This window comes from Balaenoptera physalus (assembly GCF_965194825.1).
Source record: "Balaenoptera physalus genome assembly, chromosome: 21".
Taxonomy (NCBI): Eukaryota; Metazoa; Chordata; class Mammalia; order Artiodactyla; family Balaenopteridae; genus Balaenoptera; species Balaenoptera physalus.
In genome coordinates this window covers 9,480,155-9,501,636 of record NC_138902.1, presented here as the reverse complement: position 1 = coordinate 9,501,636, position 21,482 = coordinate 9,480,155, and the positions used below count along the sequence as shown (strand labels likewise).

The 21,482-nt window shown below is 48.4% G+C and overlaps 1 protein-coding gene and 1 long non-coding RNA gene across 10 annotated transcripts in view; both read right to left on the bottom strand.

Annotated features, from left to right (window-relative positions):
• Positions 1–21,482, bottom strand: part of CSGALNACT1 (chondroitin sulfate N-acetylgalactosaminyltransferase 1) — a 327,329-nt gene that overhangs the window by 83,930 nt on the left and 221,917 nt on the right. Inside the window, exon 1 of one of the 9 annotated variants that reach the window (XM_082444245.1) lies at positions 12,457–12,548. The exons of 7 other annotated variants lie outside the window; for them this stretch is intronic. The gene's annotated coding sequence lies outside the window, so the exon portion shown is untranslated. Of the gene's footprint in view, positions 1–11,829; positions 11,961–12,456; positions 12,549–21,482 lie in introns of those variants that run through there. One more of the 9 variants, XM_082444244.1, reaches the window with a different exon arrangement.
• Positions 1–21,482, bottom strand: part of LOC309651492 — a 392,390-nt gene that overhangs the window by 357,657 nt on the left and 13,251 nt on the right. The gene's annotated exons all lie outside the window — the stretch shown is intronic.

Sequence of the window (21,482 nt, the reverse complement as noted above, 5' to 3'; positions counted from 1 at the left end):
CTGAGCCGGAAAAAAAGAATGATAAATGGATCAAATAAGATTTCTTGTGGTAGGGAGATTTTAATAAAATTTTCCTAGATGCCTCTTTTTATATCACTTCTCTTAAACAACCTCCCTAAGGGTACTGACTGTGTCCTGGCCATTTTATAAAAATTCAACATTAAAAAAATCCCCATGAAAACTAAATTACCTTTTTTTTTTTTAAGGTTTTTTGTTTGTTTTGGGGGTTTTTTTGGCTGCGCCTTGCAGCTTGTGGGATCTTAGTTCCCCGACCAGGGATTGAACCCAGGCCTCGGAAGTGAGAGCACAGAGTCCTAACCACTGGCCCACCAGGGAATTCCCTAAATTACTTTTTACAGTCTTCACCCGACCTAGAAATCCAGATTCTCACCTCATTTACTGGTGGGCTGTCCCCTTTACTGACTGGCAGGACTCCAGTCAATTAGCAACTTCAGGACCCCTGGGAGTAGGGAGAGATGATCCCTCTGGCATCCTCCCTACGCTGAAAATACCGTAAACAGTAAGGCTCACTGACGGTCTGAGCAGTCACCTGCCGTGTCCTATGGCCACACTCTCGAGTTCCTCTCCTATTTCCCTGGTGATGTGCCTCTTACATATATCATTATGCTATCAAAATAGTTTATTTCCCAATTTTCCTTTAAAATTCAACACATAACATTCTCTCCAATATTTCCCTTGGCCTGAGGATTCTCTCTCCTATAATTTAGCACAATACACGGTTATTAGTGCTGAGTTTAAAGTGTACGTTTAGCCGTGGAAGCCTCTTCTGTCTGATGAAAATCTCAGGCTTTGTATAATTACTATAATTCTGTGATTTAAAACATCTCAGCTTTGGTATTCAGGCACCTTGCTGTTTTTAATGAAATCTCTCCGATGAACTCATTATATCCAAGTATTAAATTACCAGTGAAGACATGTTATCACGTTATGTGGCTACTTTAAAGAATTTTACTTAAAATGGACTGTCATTAAAGACAAAATAAGCAAATCAAATAACAAAAATGGAAGGTTCAACACCATTTGTTGTACTGTGGAAACAAAGTATGCAATCTTTGTAACATATTTTTAACGGAATAATGGTTACGTTTGCATAATACATTGAAATCACGTTGGTTAACCAAAGCAATGTATTAAAACAATGGCTAAAGAAATTTAAAACTGTACAACAATTATTAGTTCTGTTCCATAAGTCTCTTGAAAGTCTAGTCTGGCTTTTGAAATTCACTAGTATAAATTTCAAAGTTATTTGGTATTCCATTCTTCCGGATGTAAAAGGAGAAAAATACAGATCTAGAAAGAAATGACTTTTTAAAAGCAATAAAAGCCGTAAAAATTACTGCCAAAGGAGCAGTGATGGATTTCTACTTTTAAATGTCAAGAGCAGATGTCAAAAACAAAATTCTGCATCTTTTAACACACACTGTGTTTTGGATGTTTCTAGCAATCTAACCTGTAATCATAATAGTGACACCTGGCCACACGTTTGTCTGCTAGAGTCAGGGGGCTCATCCTTCGCACTCTTGCTTCTGTGGAGACATCGGGTTTTTCAACTGCAGCAAAGATGTGACCTTCCCAGCTCTACCACACACAGGAAAGAACGGCCTCGATGAGATGTAACCCTGACCCAACATACAGCCAAACCGCAAAGGTACAACCTCTCCCGCTCTCTGCAGAGATGCTGGGAGAATTAAAGAGTTAACTTTTATAATGTGTTTACAGCTGCAGATGGAGAACACCATGTAATTACCAAGCACCATCACAAGTTACAGACGACAGTGAAAATACAGCTGTACCATCCCAGCAGCATTGTGTTACTATTTTAAAAACTTAGAAAAGGCACCCAGATTTCAGAGGAGCTCCGTCTTTGGGGTGAGGGGAGCGCGAGATAAAGCCCTGTCAGTAACCCACGTTAGGAAGTGTGGGTGAAGGGAGGTGTGTGCTCCTATTTTTTAACCACAGAAAATCCCTCGTGCTCGTCGGGTGTCTTGCCACCTACATTTTAAAGGTCCATCCTTCTCAAGCGCTTTCCCCAGTGCTTTCCTGCCTCTTGCCAAATCCCCGAGGATGTTCTGTGATGCACCTTGTCCAAAACACTGAACTTACTGATTAGACGGAAGAGACATCCGAGCCCAGCGGTTTTGCTGCCATTTTTACAACCTGTCTGGGCAACAAAACGGCGGGCAGAGGCTCCTCCACGGTCCTCTGTGAAGGGAGAAGGCGCTGCAGAGCAACGCTCGTCAGATGCCCCAGCGTGAGCCACCCGAACGCAGCGCTACTCCCCAAACTCTCTGGCTGGACAAGGGATCTAAGGACAGACTGAATAGCCCTAAGAGCTCTGCCCTGGGGTATACAGGTAGGCGGCTGCATAAGGAATTTCTTTCTGAACATTTAAGGCAGAGAGTCTGAAAGAAGCAGGGGGCCCTAGGCCACGGGGTCCAGCAATGGGTGGGTTTCTCAGACTCCAGGTGCAAAAGCTGTCCGGCAGCCCTGACATCCTGGCCAGTCCAGCAAGCATCCTGGGCAGCCCCGCATCGCCACATAACACAGCGACGGCCCAACCACAGGACGGAAGCACAGTCCACGCCATCCAGGATACTGTCATTATTCATCCTTGCGGTTACTGAGCACCTATTGTTATTATACACTGATAAGAAGTTACAGGAGATGAAAAGCGAACCAAGCACAAATTCCATCAGCAAGTTCATGAGCTTGTAGAGGCATTAAGCCCTTTGCAAATAACTATAACATGAGCCCCCAGCAGGCAAACGCCATTAAAACAAATACAAAGCGTTAATGCCACGCTCCCACCTACCAAATGTATGGGGGTGTGTGTGTGTGTGTGTGTGTGCGGGGATTGAGAAGAAAAGTATAAATAAATAAATTTCCAAATGAGAAAAGCTTAAAATAAATGTTAGGAATCAACAACATTCGTTAAAATAAGATAGGCAAGAGGCCAAAGGTACTGTTTATCATTTCATCTTAAGAGTGGAAACTCTTCGAGAGTGAGACTAAGACAGGTCTAAGTTTGGTCCAGAGTCTGACACTCAGCCAAAATGGGGACAGTGGAAATTAGAACTTCCACAGCTCGGACAGAGGCACCATTAGGACGGGTGTACTCATTTTAATCTGTAGACCCCAGGTCACGAGGGCTGTGTACTGTGACAGAATGTCCACGAGAGGCTCATAAATCACGAGGCCCGCAGGACATGCCCGGCTGTGAGATGCTGTCGGGGCAGCAGCAAGCGGAAAGGACGGTGGCTTTGTGGCGAGACCAGGTCGGGTGGCACTACACACCACAATGACAGGCCTTGAGAGTGATAAAGGAGACCATTCAGGGAGCGGCAATAAATTCCACGGGACAGCCCGACCCTGTGCACACACACAGCCAAAAGGGATGGTGGGGAATAAAACCAGCAGTGTGTCCTGGGCCGGGAAGTGGCGGGCCAGGGCCCCGAGGCCGCTGTGTGCATCAGTTCCTCCTGCGCACAGACAATCAGCTCTTTGACGGCAGGGGGGCAGCTAACCTTCAGCGGCAGGATTAGCTGTACTAACAGAACATCAATCGAGGTCCTGTCTCCTGGGTAAACACACCATCCTGAATGTGTGTGGAGAAGGCAACCTGCAAAGATTCTTATTCAGAGATTTCTCGGAAACGCATATAAAGTAACCCTGTACACTTCACCTGGCCTCAGAGCTGCATTTAGAATCCCCTCCACCTCCGTTTAGCCCCCAGGACGGCCTCCGCGTCCCTGTCTTCCCACCATGGTGTCTACCTCCCCCCATCAGCCCGGGGCCACAAGGCTGGAGTGGGCGGATTCTGCAGAATCCAGCAGAACACGGACCAAAGCCACCGCAAGAGCCAAAGATCCCCCCAGCCCCGAGCCCCTGCTCGCTGCCTCCTGTTCACAGATTCCCCCTAACTGTTCTCCATCTGGTCTCTTAGGAGAGACGAGCTTCTACACACAACCCCTACAGCGGCGTTGCAGGGTCCACAGCAACCTGGCTCTTGTGCACACCTCTACGTCAGGGTGAGACGCTGCAGAGAAGTTAAAGCAGCCTGAAGATGAGCATAATCTCCCCAAACCACACCCCCGGGGGGCTTCGGAGCAGGGCTCCTCAGGCGTGGCAGACCTTTCCGGAACGCGGGCGTCTCTGCTCCACTGGGGCTTGAGTCGGCGTCCATCATGGGCCAGGTGCTTTATCCTCGGGGTGCTTCTGACGGCAGCTGGGGAGCGGAGGGAAGCCCCGTGTCACTGTCTACACAGGACCAGGTATGGGCCAGCGAGGGGGGCACGGGCCTCCACACGCCATCACAGCATCAACGTGGCCGAGAAGCGTCCCCGCGGACCGCATCCACCCTGACACCAGGCTGCCTGGCCCGAGGCTCTGCCCGGACACAGAACCGGGCTCCGAGGGTCGCACTCCCCCTTCGCCCTTGGCACTTGGATCAGGGGTCTCCAAACTGACCAACACAAATAGCATGTTCCAGGCAGGAAGTAACTAGTGGACGAGTACCACATGCTAACGTGCTCATTGGTAAGTCAGAGTACTGTTGTAGTGTGTATTCGCAAAACAATACCCCTAAAATAACGAAAAAATTGTTTTTAATGTCTTCTCACCCTGAGGAACCGTCCCAGCTCCCCAGGGACCCGCTTCTAGCTCCCAAGTAACTGCGCTCCGCACCGAGTTTCACCCCAGTGTGCCCGGGACGGAGCTGCAGCCCCGCCCACCCCAGGGCCCCAACGCAGGCTCCCACTCCTCAGGGTGACCTTCCTGCCTCTGGACCTCCGGCTCCATCCCAGGGTCCCCAACACCTGCTGCCCAGACACTGCCTGGCCCCTGCCAGGTACATGCTTCCCTCCCTTCCAACCCAGAGGACCTGGACGTGGCCTTCAAGACACCCTAGAGGGTCCATTCTGAGGTCCTCCCTGTAACCAGATTCAGGAGCTGGTTCCCCATGGCCCAGAGGGACCAAAATCCCCTCGTTGGGAGGTGTCCCTCCATCCCCTCATCTCTACACTGCTCTGCAAGAATCATTCTGATTCCTTTTTCCCTACTTGGAAGCAGAGAAAGGGAAATGTGGAAAAAGAAACTGGGGTCTGCTAATCAGAAAATGAACACACGGAGATTAATCACAGCTCTGAAAGCCAAAAAGCCAGGAAACAGGCCCAAGCCCTTTCTGCTAGTCTCTTTTGATTTTGGTTTCTAATTTACTGGTGAACCTTTGTAGAGAAGAATTGAAAGAGAGGGTCTTCCTGAACACACGTAGATTTTTCTATTCCCCGCCCCTTGCCACCTCCAACCTTGTTTCAGGAAGCATCTAAGGAGGTCAACCAGCACAGGTGGCGGCCGTGGGGCCTGGGGAGTGACGAGAGAGAAGGGCACCGGCACAAGAGGGCAGGACTCACGCTACTTAGGATAAGCTGAATCAAGAACCTTTTCCCGGCAGGAAGATGCCCCCAACAGACATGCAGGCCTGAGTCAGCTGCCAAAACCCTGCTGAGAGGCCCGTCCGGCCTCGGTCTGCCCCGTCCTGCGGGCTCTCTGAGGCTGGTGGGGTCACCCTGCCCGCAAAGCGAGAGCCCCAGAAACCAAGCTCCTAGCACCTCCTGATGCTCACGATTACATCCGCTTAGAGAGCATCTGCTCTGGGCCAGACACCAGACTAAGCACTTTATAAACATCATCTCATTTAATCCCCCAAACAATCCTATGAGCTACGTCTTATTATCCCATTAAAGATAAGGAAACTGAGGCTTAGAGCAGGGACGTAACTCGCCCCAAGGTGCACAGCTGGCAAGCGGCCAAGCCTGGTTTCACATCCAGCTCAATCTGATGCTAAACCTTGCTCCTACCCACTAGGCCGTACCGTGCACCACCCTCACTAATCCCGAACTGCTTGCTGAGACCCGTTCCTCATCTTGTACCCAACCTGTCCAATTTTTCTTGCTCCTGAATGCCTAGTGGATCTTGCCTGGCCCCTCAGATGCAGCATAAAGCAATCTTTTCTTCTCTATATAATGTTTTGCTTTCCCACTTAGCTGTGGTTTGCATGTCCACATCCCTTACAAGCTCTGCAAACTCACACCACCCCTGGAAACAATGCCAATCCCGGCTGTGCCTGGTGTGAGCCTTGCTCTGGCCCCTCGGTGGGCTCGGGACAGAACACCCCCTGTGACATCCAAGGGCTTCTGAGCAGATGCCAGAAGCTTACACCCACTTATCACCCACTAAAAAGCATCCTGGCAAGTGGAATTTCTTCTTTGAAGGGAGAGAGACAGGGCATCTCTCAGTCGGCTAACCAAGCTGCTGGCTGGCCTCACCACGAGTTCCCTCCTGCCCGACACTGGCTTCTCCCTTCCGTCCTCCAGAGCCTGGCAAAAGGAGCTGCCCATGCAGTGCCACGCACCGCGAGTCCCCTACCGTGCTCGCATGCAGGCAGAAGTCACCCCGACCGCTGACACCGCTGGAGACGCAGGGAAGTGTGCCGCTGGGGAGAGCAGGCCCCAGCTTCCAGGGAAAGGCGCGCTACTGATTCACAGGAGAGGGTAATTGAAAGTGAGCGGTGCTGTGCGCCCCTCCAGCTGAGCAGCAAGCACAGAGCCCCAAGCAGATGCTGGGTGGAGCTGCTGGGCAGCAGAGGTCAGCTCCGAGGTGGGGGTCGGGACTGTGAATCGCCCTCCCTGTGCCGTGAAGGCTGAGGTGGGCTCAACTTCAGTGACAGCGAGGGCAGCACGGAGAGGGAAAGCGGGGCTCTCTGCTTCCTGGTAAGATGACCCGTGTACCTTATTAGCAGATTGGAGAAGGAAAGAGGAGGATGAGAAATAAGGTTCACCAAATGCCCCCACCATGTCCCAGCCAATGCCTTTAAAACACTTCTAGACACAGAGCTCCCAGAGCAGATGAAAGTCCAAGGCAGGGACCTGGTGGCCCTTCAGGCAACCCCAGGGGCTCCACTGAGGACCTTCCGAGAATCACGGGACCTCAAGCATCACCTGCTGTCTCACCTGAACCTCATGAGAGTGGCTGATCCCAGTCTTGAGACTAGGATCTGGGACGTGGGGAGGCCCGAGGCTTACCCACCCAGCCAGCGGCTTCCACATCCCCACACGCCCCCAAAGCCATCGACACCAATCAGCCTGACGCTCCAGAGTGCAGACACAGCTGCCACACGTACAGAACCAAACCTCACCAGCAAAGGGGAGGCAACGCCCACAAGCAGGGCCACAGGGAGCAACGCAGCAGGGAAAGCCCCACAAAGAGGATAAAACACGGGCCCTAAAGAGAAGCGCAACCAGACACCAGCCTGTAAAAGTGCAGGATGGCGGCCCTTGGACGTGGAGGTGAGCGCTGGGGAGATGCAGGAAGCTCTCCCCGCTCCCCAGCCTGGGCTCCCTGGGAGAGACTCGGCTTCACTGCAAACAGTGACGACCCACGGCTTTCCTCTGGCCCTTGTGGTCACGCCGTGGCTGGTGTGCGCTGCCCCTCCCGGGGTGTCACTCCAACCCCGGGCATCAGCCAGCCTGATGTATGAGTGTGGCCACCCCGGGTCTCGTGAAAGAAGGGGATGAGCACAGCAGTTCCTCACCCCCGCAGCACGGCCACGAAGGAGCAACCCCTGGACACATCCTGAATCGAAGGTGCTGGGACCCACTCTCTCGAGCCCGCTGACGTGTTTTGCTGGCATGTTTGAAGCGAGAGGGTTAAGGAGGAAACCGCCACTTTGAGTCAAGACAAAATAACCAGAGTGATTCTGCCTCGTTCTCCTCTTTCTTCCCCACCGACAAGGAGGCATCAGCACACAAACAAGGGTCTGGCTTCTAGAAAGTGGCTATTACAGAACAGGACTGGAGAAAGTGCGGATGGTTACAGAATTACTTTAGAAACCCCATGGGGTTAGATCAGCAGAGCCGTCTATCTGAGTAGAGAAGTAGAACCAATAATGCAGAAAAATATAATATTAGTCCAATATTATATAAATGCAAGATGTCATATTATTTTCGCAAAAATAAAACCTAGAGCTGATCGCAGACCATATTTTGTGGTCCAGCTGCGGCCCGCCATGCCATGGGCCCCTCCTCTGGCGTCCCAGCCTTTCCTCGGCTTGCACCCCACACCAGAGCCAAGCCTCTCCTACTGCCCACTATACCCACTGGGGGGTCAACTGATCACTAAGGGATTAGCTAAAGCATTTCAAGATGTTACTTCCAGGGACTTCCCTGGTGGCACAGTGGTTAGGAATCCACCTGTCAATGCAGGGGACATGGGTTCAAGCCCTGGTCCGGGAAGATCCCACATGCTGCGGAGCAACTAAGCCCGTGCGCCACAACTACTGAGCCTGCACTCTAGAGCCCGCGAGCCACAACTACTGAGCCCGCGCGCCTAGAGCCCGTGCTCTGCAACGAAGGAAGCCACTGTGATGAGAAGCCAGCGAACCGCAGCAAAGACTAGCCCCCGCTTGCCGCAACTAGAGAAAGCCCATGCACAGCAACAACGATCCAACGCAGCCAAAAATAAATAAATAAATACATTTATTAAAAAAAATAGATATTACTCCCAGAAAGAAATTTACCTGCAATAGAAATTGTCCTATTTCTACACAAGATAGACAGCAAAGAGTGCTTACTTCATCCAAGTTTGTTTTTCAGTTTAATACTACTTAATATTATGCTAATATTCCTCTGCATCACTCTTAAAATATTCCCTGCCCTTCCTGGAAACATTCACCTTCCTCTCTAGGACCCCACCCTCTCTGCATCTTCTTCCTGCTTCTCTGAGGTCTCCGATGGGGCAGGTTCTATTAACATCATACCCATTTCGTAGGTAAGGTCATGGAGGCAGAGGTTAGTCACTGGCTCAAGTCACCCAGCAACAAAACAGCAGAACTGGGTGTCCAGCTCAGGCAGCGTGGCTCTGCTGTCCGTCTCTCCACCACTGGGCCCCACGCTTCTCTACAGTTTTCTACGTGCTTTAACAGAGCCATGGGCATCGTAGAGGGGTGCACAAAGCCTGGCCAGGGAGCAGTGCTGGAGCATGAAGGGCCTGAAAAGAAGGAACCAGCCAGCCAGGCTGGCACCTTGACCTCAGACCTCCAGCTTCCAGAACTGTGAGAAATAAACGTGTGCTCTTTAAGCCACCTGGTCTGTGGTGTCAGAACAGTGGTCTGGCCTAAGACAGGCCTCCTGTCATGACGGGGACTTTGTACGGTAGCCTATAGGCACGGGTTAGCCAGCCGGCCACCTTTTTAAATAGGGGAACCACATGATGTGAACTGAATTTCAGCAAACGGGCAGTGCTGAGAGGGACTGGAGAGGGGAGACCGGCCTCGGGGAGATGGGCACGTGGCCAGCGCACCTCCACGGTGTCCGAATAAGGGAGGTGGGGATAGCAGCAGTAAACGTGGGCTGTGATTCTAGACCGGCGTGTCGGGTACCATCTCCAGGGCCTGCAGACCGGCCTGACACGGGATAGAGAGTGTCCAGGGAGCACGAGGGTGGAGGGCGGAGCCACCGCTGGGAGAGAACAGGCACAGGGGAAGATCCAGGGCAAAGACGGGCTGGTGCTGGACACGCCCGGCGGGTGCTGCTGCTGAAATGACGGGGGCGGGGGGGTCGTCCCGTCAACTCCGAAGCCTCACGCCTGCACAGCCAGCAGTCAACCGAACACGGGCGGAACCGATCAGAGAGCCGGGCCGGCACGGGCAGTGTTTCACTCACCAGGAAGATTAGCCTCGGAGAAACAGCTGGTGTTTAGACAGCGCGAAGGCTCGGGTGAAGCACGTCAGGACCAGAGCCCACGGCTCTGGACGCCGGTCCCTGCCTCTGCCCCGCACTCCAGAAATTTTAAATCAAAGTAGCTCTCTCACATCCTTCCCACACCCCAAAGCCCAGTTTATTTTTAAAAAGAAAAAAGAAGAAAACCGTAGTGTATCTTAAAAGCTCTCCCCACACTGCATTTAAACAGAGAGGCGGGGACCCCAGGCAGGCTGCCGGGGGGTTTTAAAAGGCCACTGCATGTGAAGGCTCAGCTCGGTGCCCAGGCACGGGGACGGGCACGGGGCAGGGGGGGTCATCACATTTCCTAGACATCACTCAGGTCTCGGGACAATACACCTCCCGGCTGTAAGCAGCAAGCAGACAGTCCGACCAGCGGACTGCCCACTTGGACCACGGGCACAACTCAGCCAAGGTCGGACCCACCAGGTCCCTGGTGAAAGGTTAGCAGGTACCATTTGGGAGAAATCTCATAGACCCTCCTAAGATATTTCTGAAATGCAATTTTCCAGTAGCTCAAAATGACATGACTCGATACAGCAGTGTTCTAATTTTAGCTGCCAGTATTAGAGATATTCCTGGGGTTCAAAAAAAGTTTTTAAACAATAAAACCTGCTTCTCTAAATGAGGCTTCAAGATGCCCTCTTCTGACTGTACATCATCATTCTGATACATAACAGTTCTCAGTTCCAAGCTGCTCAAGGTGGGCATAAAAAGCCTCTTCCTGAAAGATAAACAGGAATACTATCCTTTTGATGACACACTGAGTCTGCAACACTTGCTAAAATGACTACAACTGCACGACCCCATCTCAAAGGAGCAAAACACACACAGAGTTTCACCCCAGCTGCAGTGACCTGCGGGCAGCAGGGACGGGTGGAAGATGAGTGGGGGCTCTGAGACCACCCCCTACTCTCCCCATGCCCACCAGTTCCCACCGGAGGGTGGCACGTGGAACCCTCGTGACAAGCATTTTCTCCATAGTAACAGGAGCATAGAAAATAACTCCTGAGATTCAGCAACGATGTTATAATTAACATGAATTTTATCCACCCAGTCACTGAATATGTATTGAAGGAGACCGTTTGGACCACGACAGCGACAGAGGAAGGGTTAGTCGAGGTCCCCGTCCTCACAAGGTGCCGGGAAGGGGGAGAGAGGGACAGGTGAAAAACAGCTGGCTGCCAGGGGGATGTGACCAATCACCATTAATACAAACAAGATGTCGCTGTGGTTCAGAGGAGAGACTGTTCTGGTTGGATCAGAGGAACCTTCCAGGTGGCAGAGCTGGGGACCCTCCGAGAATCCCTCCATGACCATGGTTATAAAACATGCAGACCTAGTTAAGGTTTTCCACTCCTGCACCAATTCCACTACTTAGGATGCCTACTGTCTTAATTTTTAAAAGGGGAAAAAGATAAAGAACTATAAAAATTCAGCATTTTATTCACAGACTCTAGTTTTTCCTAGATTTTTTTTCCGATTCTTTTCCATTATAGGTTATTACAGAATATTGAGTAGAGCTTCCTGTGCTATACAGTAGGTCCTTGTTGTTTATCTATTTTATATACAGCAGTGTGTATATGTTCATCCCAAACTCCTAATTTATCCCTCCCCCCTCCCAGACTGTGTCTCTCTGAGTGGGTCTCTCTGTGTTCAAATCTCTTTCATGTGTCCCAAGCCAGGTGAAAACTCCATGGCCTTGTCACAGCCCTTATTTATTTATTTATTTAACATCAGCTCCTTCTACATAGAAAGAAGAGTTGAATTTTTTTTCTTGAAACCAAGCTAATGGGTCTCAAGATTGACACAAAGGCAATTATCCGGTGGAGAAGTGGGTCTGAGGAGGGCTCCACTTTAAATGAACGTTGCTTTATCTCTATTAAAAGCCTCTAATGAGATGAGATTTTAAGGAGCTTCCTTAGCTACAGAGGCTGACCCTGTCGCTTGCCTACGTTTGGCAGATGTTTACTTCCGAGTTTCTGGCTCCTGGACAGGGCTGACATAAGCAAAAACATAACGAAACGAAGGGTACCTCTGTCAAACATGGCACAACCTCAGCCTCCGAATCAGACGAAAGATGCTGAAAAGAACAAAAGGAGGCCATCGCATCCCCACTGCAGCTCTGGTCACCAGCACGCTGGCTCTGAGAAGCCACCAGGGAATCTATAAACAGGGCAAAGCACACACTGACCACGCCTTCAGGCCTCAGCACTGCATATAATTCACTGTTTCGTTATGTCTTTATTTGTAGCAATTCAGAAAAGCAAGCAAGCCCCCTCAGCAGGGAAACTTCATGTTCTTTATCCTATTTATTTGCCAGATCAAGATCTCCCTCCAGGGCACACAATCCCAGCTGCAAAGCGGATGAAAAAGTAATGTCAATTTTCTTTAAACAAATGTGAAAATGCAGAGTACAAACTAAAACCCTCAAGATGGGTGGGATCATTACTGCTTTCGTTTTCATTATGACCGGCACTAAGAACTTGCAGAAATTTCAAAGGAATAACGCTGGAGAAAACCAAATTAGGGGGTGATAATCAGGAAAAAAAAATTCTTGTTTACACAGGAAGTTCAAGGCCAAGTCTGTTCTCAGATCACTGGCCTCCGCCTCTCCCTCCCAGCTCCTCTCTCCTCCTGCCGCCCCCCGACGTACACTCACCTGGCCCATCCTTCACCTGGCACCAGGTGTTTTCTGAGAGGCCTCCCCTCCCCCAGAGACGGGCAGCTGGAGAGGCTGCTTGGTGTGTGGTCTGGCTCAAAAGGATGAGCAGAGACTACCAGAGGCCTCGCTCAGAAAGTCGGAGTCAATGACCCAGGGGGAAGCTGCCCACGGGGAGTGGCAGCCGGGGCACGTGGCTGAGTCACAGGACGTCCAGAGCTGCAGGTCCACAACCTGAGCGCCTTGTCAGACCCGACAGGTGAGGCCAGAGGCAGCTCCTCCCTGCTGCCTGCGGAGGGATTGCCGTCAGGTCCCGTAAAGCTGCTCCCTGCCCAATCCCACACCCCGCCCCCACCCCTGAAATCCAATGGGGTCTAATGAACAGGGGATGAGGAGGCTGGAGCCCCGGTTCCACCCACAGGCTTGCACTCCCTCAACTAGGAGGGGATGATAGCCATTATTTAAAGACCCTTAACTCTGAGCTTATAGATACATTTAAGATTTATAGATAAAAATTATAGATAAAATGAAAAATGCTTATTTGACTGATAAAGATATTACCTAAACTCTCAGGAGTCATAACCCAATGGCAGTCAATCAGAAACGAAAATAAAGCATTCCTGAAAATATTCTGTAATTTAATGGGGGAAAACTGTGTACTTTACAAACTTCAATCCAGACACTACTTTTCTGAATTATATCCTGAGTAAAGTAAAAGACACCCAGATAAAAAAATATTTGGCTTACTCTTTTCAATACTAAAGTCACCAAAGCTCTGTCATTCCAGGACTGGACAAAATGCTAACAGAGTCTTTAGACAACAAGCCGTTGAACAAGCATGCACTGAATATACTGAATTAAGTGCCAAGTCTAGTTCACGGTATCAGCTACCTATATCATACAGACCCGTAGCTACATGTCTGCATTTAGATACAAGTGTAAGTGCAGATATCTAAGTACAGACAAAGTATAGATGTACAGATACATCTCAAGACATAAAGATGCACAAGCTAGAGGCCCTGCAGGAGGCAAGCACGTGAACAATAAGCTCACCGCTGCAGGAGCAAAAGTAAGAAAGGATCGACACAGACAGGGGCATACAAGCCAGCACTGAGGGCAGAGAAAAGGCTTTCTGCAGGCGGTGACACCTGAGCTAGGTCTTGAAGGAGGGACTTAGCAGGGAGAGAAAGGATGAAAGAGCATTCCTGGCAGAAATAACCCCATGGCAGGGCTTGGAGGCAGGAAGCAACATGGTGCACATGGGCCGCGCAGGCCATCGGGGTGGCTGGAGCGGGGGCTGGAGCTATGGGATCAGGTTGTGCAGAACATCGAGCTTAGGGCGGAGATTATAAATTTGGCTTTGGCCTTGGCCTTGTTAAATGCCTCGGAAACGTCCAGGTGGAGATGGGGAATAAGAGGAAGTCTAGCATACAGACGGTACAGCATCTAGGCCATCGCCGTAGAGACGGTACTGAAACCCTGAGGCCGAAGGAGATAATGTGGGGAGAGCACAGAGCAGCAAGCAAAGCTGGTACCCATACCAGTGTAGGAACTCCAGCACCAAATGGCCAGGAAAAGGAGAGGAGCTTCAAAGGAGCCAAGAAGGGACTTCCCAGGAGCTCCGAGTTCACGGCACTGTTTCAATCTAGAGACAAAGACCCTGGGCCGCTGGGCCTACACATCTCCCACGCCATCCACGAACGGGTGGGAGTCTGCCTGTTCTAGGTTCAATATCAGGTAGCCCACTTTTGCCACATACTCAAACGATGTCCTGCAAACTAACCTTCTAACAAAGCTGATCTCGTGGTCTCCGTCTGCCTGAATACAGTTTCTCCACTTGTTCAGAACTGAGAAAAAAGAAAAAAGAAAGCAACTCCTGACATTCAGAAGCTGCCCTGACCCTCCCAGCAAGGCCATGTACCCTAGACATAAACCATCTCAAGAATACCAGCCTCCCACAAGGTTACTCTGAGACCAGGATAAGAACAAACAAACACAAACAAAATAAGGCCCCTTCATAATTTTGTCTAATCACAGACAAAAACAAAGAAAGTGTCACCCACGAAATACCAAACAGCCCCTTTCTTGGCCAAAATGACTGACCGCTACTTCTTTCCTAGTTCCCCATTTGAGCCACTGCTGCAATGGATAAGATTTATTGAGATGCCAAATCAGAGAATTAACCCCGCTTTCTGACAGCATCCAATCTGGAGCAAATCTCCCCTTCCTCAGACCCACCTGCGGGTCCTCCAACTGATACCCAAATCCATATACTAGGTTCTATCAGCCTCCTCCTGACACCCCCTGGATTCTCCACAGTGTGTCTTTATTGTAATGAGCAACAGACCCAGAATGACCAAGTACCGCCCTCCTGTCTGTGGCTGGAGACAACTGACGGAACTCAGGTGAGGAAGCCCTACACTGAGCCCTAGGGTCCCAGGACAGGACACTCAGGACAGTAGTCACCTCTCAGGGGGGCGCAGGTGAATGTGAGCAGGGAGGATGGAGAGCCTGGGAAGCCCTGGAAGGAAACAGGTGTTGATATTGTTAAGATTCTTTTTCTTACAGTGGGTGGTATGTGGGGCTGTCATATTCTTAAGAAAATGTTTTTTAAGTCTGAAATCTTTAACAATATACTTTTAAGAAGGAGGATGCAGAATAACAATGTCAGACGCTGCTGAGCTGTCAAGCTAAGAGCTGAGAAAAGGAGGCCACGGTAACTCAGCGAAAGCTCTCTTACCGGCTTGATGGGTGTGAACGGCAGGTTAGGGTGGATTACAGACAGAGGGGGAAGGAGATGGAAACAATGAGTATGGAAAACGTTTTCTAGTTTAGCTGCAAGGGAGAAGGCAGAGAGAGCTGGAAAGGTGCGTGACGTCACGTGACAGGTGAGACCTACGGACCTCCACTCAGGGCAGGCAGCAAGGAGGGGGAGCCACACGGAGAAGAGAAGACCCTGCCTCCTGCGGCTGCCTCTGCCCTTAGGCTCTGGCCTCTGATCAACATTTAACTGATCATCACCACAAATCCCCCCTTCCCCATTACTGACTAATGAGTATCACGGATAGGAGTGAATGAGAAGATTGTATCTATGAAATTTCCTACTATCTGCAACTCTTTCCTTCATTAACATAGATCAGTAATAGACTTTGTATTTAGTTTAGTCTCTACATTTATAAATTATAACCATGTTATATAAGCTTTGCTGTAATTCAGACGCTAAAAATCTCGTTTCCATAAAATTGTGGAACCAAGAGCAAAGCAGAAAAAGGCGACTGTCCACAAAGTTCGCGGAATTTACGTCTCACCTCACAGACGCTCGAATGAGAACGGGGCTGGTGACAACAAGAGCCACCCGGAAGCAGCCACGGAGTTTTGTTCAGCACAGCGTTTCCCTGCACTCGGGCCTCCATGGAGCTGCTCTCCCACCCCACACACAGCAGGACCAAGGCTGCAGCCACGCCCCAGGCTCTCAGGCAGCAGCTGCTTCATGACAGAGGTCAGCGGGGCTCAAGGTCAAACCTAGAACCTGGGCTGCACTCTGGGCTCGAAGAACTCCAGTCAGTGGTTACTTGGTAAAGCTGCCATTCCCATCAAATGAAAACATGACGATGATAAATTAAAAACCTTTGACTAATTCCAGGGAGCTCAAAACTCATCACAGACAAGATTATTTCCCTAATCCTCATGGCATGCTACTAAGGGATCAGATATCTATTATCCTTATTTGAGAGAAGGAAAAATTTAAATCCCCAAAGCCCAAGTTTCTAGATGAATGTAAAATAATTAATGAATCGGCCTGCCAGAATATTCATTCATATCTACACATAATGAAGAAAAAATATATTTAGAATCCTCCTTGCTATGGGAGGAGAGAAGAAATTTTTAAAGATCCTTTTCTTCAAGGAATATGTAATCCGAGGGAAAAAAAATAAATATGTGGAAAGCAACGCTTAAACAGAACTTCTTAAAAATGCCAAAATGATAAGATGTTCAAAACCAGGAGGGGAGGAAAGACAATCTTAAGTATCAACCAAAATACAGCCTCCCTGAGTGTTCTGGCTACAGGCCTGAACGTCTCACCTCTGGAGTGTGTAGCCAAGGTGAAACTGTATATCAACAATGACTTCTTTGGATGAAAAGAATTTTATCTTCTGCAACTGAATTCAGTCTGCTCTCAGGGCCCCCATCTGCAGGGAGCAGACCTCAGATTCCCGTCTGTTCGGGTGCACTCGCCGCGGCCCGATCCAGCGCAAGCACCCCTGCACACCTGATCTGCCCTGTGCATCACTGTGTAGCCCAGAGCTGTACCTCCTCCAGCAGGCAGTGCCCCGAGGTTTCCCCACCGCTCCTGCCCTTCTCCTGCAGGCAAGGCTCCTGGGGGGAATGGAAGGGCCGGCCCGTCGGAACCTCTCCGCTTCCTGCTGCTGCCTGAGTTTTCTTTATCATTCCCAAGAAAACGGTCCGGAGAGCCCCACGTCAAGACTCTGGTTTACTGTAAATTCTACCCTTAGGCTGTCAGCTTGGGCTTATAGGAAAGCACAGATCCTTTTTTGTTGTTGGGCTGTTTCCTTCTTTCTCCCTCTCAACAAAGCCAAGCTTTTGGAAATATTCAGTGTGTACTTTCAGGTTACTGTCTCACTATGAACCTTGAAACAACTCTCATTTTGCTCCTGGAAGCCCAGCCGTGGCCGCTCCACCCAGGCAGCACCGCCCTCCTCCAGAAACAATCAAGGTCCTAGTTTCAAAGGATGGAAGCTGCAGGGCAGCAAGGAACACTCAGGGGCTACTGGGAACAAGACACATGGGTATCTTCAAAACATCATCCGTGGGGGCTTCCCTGGTGGCGCAGTGGTTGAGAGTCCGCCTGCCAATGCAGGGGACGCGGGTTCGAGCCCTGGTCTGGGAAGATCCCACATGCTGCGGAGTGACTGGGCCCGTGAGCCACAACTACTGAGCCTGCGTGTCTGGAGCCTGTGCTCTGCAATAAGAGAGGCCGCGACAGTGAGAGGCCCATGCACCGCGATGAAGAGTGGCCCCCGCTCGCCGCAGCTGGAGGAGGCCCTCGCACAGAAACGAAGACCCAACACAGCAAAAATAAATTTAAAAAAAAATAATTAATTAATTTAAAAAAATCATCCATGTTACAAAAGGCTCTTGTATATGTCCTCTATTTTCTAGTCCCTTCAACATCTCTCTCTTTCAGGTTCTGATCATACAAAGAGCTCCCCGGCCCGCCTTCCCACTCCATACCCTCCTCCACGGCTGCCATTAGGGTTTTACTAAACTCACAGCTTCGATTATGATCTTAATCATAAATAACTGGAAACACCCCTCACGCTGACCTTCAAGCTCCCGCTAAAGCGGACCCCTGCCGCCCTCCAGCCTTGCCTTCTTCCACAGTCCAGCCAGGGCCGTCCTCAGAGGGCAGGCGGTGAACCCTCCAGCCCCACAAGACGCGCAAGTTCAGGCTGCTCAGCCCTTGGCAGCCGGCGCAGAGAGCGAGGCGTCGGCTAACGTGCCCAGATCCAGGGCCGTCCACCTCCGGCCCACCGCTGGAACGGACAGCAAGCTGCTCGTGCATCGTGCTCTGCTCTCTCCTGCTGTACCTGTTCGTGGTGTAACCCTGGTCTACAGCGGTCTTCTCTTCTTCTTCATTCCCTACTCTTAATTTGTTCCTTTCCAAATCTGACTCCTTCTTCGGGACGCATCTTAAATACCTAACTGTTCACGAAGCTTTTCTTTACTGCTATAGATTCTCTCCTGCTTTAGCCTTCAAGTCCCTTGATTTCATCTTTCTCGTGGCGCAGACATTCTGTCTCCAATCACATATTTCTAGGCACTTCATGTCCTCTTAAGGGACTGTAAGCCCCTCGAGGGCAGGACTGGATCTGCCCACTCTGTACATCGACAGCACAGAGGGCACAGAACAACATTCAGTTTCAATCTGTTGAGCATCTACAATATATCTGGAAGCCTCCTTGCTGGGGAGTATAGAAGAGAATTTTGCAGATCTTTTTCTTTTCTTCAAGGAATATGCAATATAATTGAGGAGAAAAAAATTAGATATATGACAAAGCTTAGACAGAACTTCTTAAAATGGCTGAAATGATAAGATACTCAAAAGCATGAAAGGAGGAAAAAAAGAATCTGTTGTATTAGATCAAAACACAGCCTTGCAAAATGTTCTGGCCGGTCTCCCCCGCACCTCCACCCCCGACCAAATCCACTGTCGTAAAAAACTCAGATCCAGCGTTTTGTCTTCTTTCCTAAAGGCCTAAATTAAAGTAAGTAGAATATGAAAATATATCCTATTCAGTGATGTGTGAAAATCAGAATAAAGTTTGGAAAAAAAACCACAGAAACACACTTGCTATTACCAAGCTCATAGCGGGGTGAGATATTCAGCTGCAGGAGAGCAGTTACATAACAAAGCAGCAGACCGCAGGGAAATCAAACGCCAGCGACTGAGTTGCTGCAGATGGTGGTACGTGAGCAGGAAAACGCCCATCACAGCCCTGCAGAGGCCGCGAAACCAGCGGCCGGGGAAGTTAAATGCAATCCACCAAGAATTATTTCTTGTCAGAACTCAAGGCAGAAGGAATACAAAACTGAATCAGAAGTGGAAAAGCCCCAAGTGACCTAAACTCTCTCACAGGTACCTAAAATGCACAGGGAATGACCGCTTAAAGAGGCATAAGAAACGCCTGGAAGAAATCAAATAATAATAATAGGCAGTTGATCAGGACTAATCCTGCAAGCGGCAGTATTTTTTCCTCCTCCGGTCAAGTGGGGAGTTTGCAATCCAAACAGTTTTGGTGATTATAACAAAATATTATATTTTGTGTCTCTCCATTGCACTTCCCAATATTTCCTCCCAGGAGAAGCTTCTGATCACAGGCAGCTGCCAAAACATGCGCGGGGCTGACGGGGCCAAAGATGTTGCTGGCTAAAGAAGGTGAGGGCACTGAGTCTGCAGAGAAGCGTTTACAAAGGAGAAGAGCAAAGGCTCAAAACCATCCGTGGTGAGAAAAAGAATGTGGAAAGAGGTCTCTAGTACTTTAAAAATGTTAAACCGACTTCCAAATTACAAGCCCTGTGCCTGTTATCCGTGAGTAGACTAGATCATACAATACGTAAGAAGAGAAACATTCTCTCCCATGTTTAATTTTATAGAATAATTAGTGAAGTCTTCCAGTTCTCTAAAGGCCCGCAAAAAAAATTCAGGGGGCTCTCCCAGCACCTCAAAGAAGGATTTATCATCCAAGCTGCCCCTTAAACTATGTCCAAAATCAAGGGTCTAAGATAACTTAATAATTTACAACTTCTGTTCCAATGACAACAGTAAAAAATGGGATAAAAGTTGATTACTACTTAAAATAGACCTTCTTGTAATGGGTGATTCATCAACTGAACTCTCCTGATTAGAAGGTTTCGAAAAAATATACACTCGATCTCAAAATCACTGGTTCAACTAAATGTCCATTAATAACAACGTTAACATTTTAAACATTTGCAATCATTTAAACAACGATTAATAGCCCCAGATTAACAACTGAAAAGTGAGGTTTTGTTTCTTATAACTGAGGGAAACATAATGTTCCAATTCAGTGTCTGGAAATTTAGAAACTAAACATGATTCCAGTTGCAAGATAGCAGATTGAACCCATACATTTAAGCTAATGTAATACACCATACTAACATGCTATAGAACAAAATCACATGATCTGATGAATTGATGCAAAAAAAGCATCTGACAAAATTCAACATCCATTCATGATAAAAAAAAAAACTCTCAGAAAACTAAGAATAGAGGGAACTTCAACTTGATAAAGAGTATCTACAAAAACCTACGACTAACATTACATTAATGGTGAAATACTGAACTGGGAACAAAGCATGGATACCCACCTTCATAACTTTTGTTAGATCTAGTACTGGAAATTCTAGCTAGTGCAACAGTGAAGAAAAGGCAGACACACTAGAAGTAAAGAAATAAAACTGCCCATATTTGTAGATGACATGATTGTCTCTAGAAAATACAAAAATAATCATATTTCTACGTACTATCAGTGAACATGTGGACACAAATTTAAAATACAACAGCATTTACAATCACTCAAAGAATTGAAATACTTAGGTGTAAATCTAACAAAACATATATACAACCTATGTGCTGAAAACTACAAAACACTAACAAAAGTATTGAAAGATCTAAATAAACTGATTCATGGATTGGAAAACATATTCAGGGATTCAAAGACTCAACATAGGACAGATACAGATTCTCCCCAAACTGATACACAGATTTACTGCAACTCATAAAAATCTCAGCAAAATTGTTTTATACATACAGACAAGATTATTCTAACAATTATATAAGGCAGCAAAGGAACTAGAATAGCTAAAACAATTTGCAAAAGAATAAAATGAGAGGAATCAGTCTACCCATTTCAAGAATTATTATACAACTACAGTAATCAAGACTGTGTGATACTGGCAGAGAGACAGACACACAGACCAATGAAACGGGACAGAGAACCTGAAATAGACCTAAGGGATATGCCCACCTGGGTTTTCACGAAGGTGCAAAAGTAATTCAATGGAGGACAAACAGCCTTTTCAACAAGGGTGCTACAGCAATTGACTATCCACAGTCCCTCCTCCCCACAATGTCGACCAAAAATTAACTCAAAAGGGATCACAAATTTCAATGTAAGATGTTAAACTATAGAGATTTTAGAAAAAAACACAGGCGAAAATCTTTGGGATCTAAGACTAGACAAAGAGTTCTTTCACTGGCACCAAAAGTATAATGAATAAGAGGAAAAATTAATAAATTGGATGTCATCAAAATGTAAAACTTTTGCTCTGCGAAAGACTTTGTCAAGAGGATGAAAAGATAAGCTACGGATTGGGGGAAATATCTGCAAACCACATATCCAACAAAGGCCTAGCATCTAGAATATACAAAGAACTCTCAAAACTCAACAGTGAAAAACACGAATAATCCAATTAGGAAATTG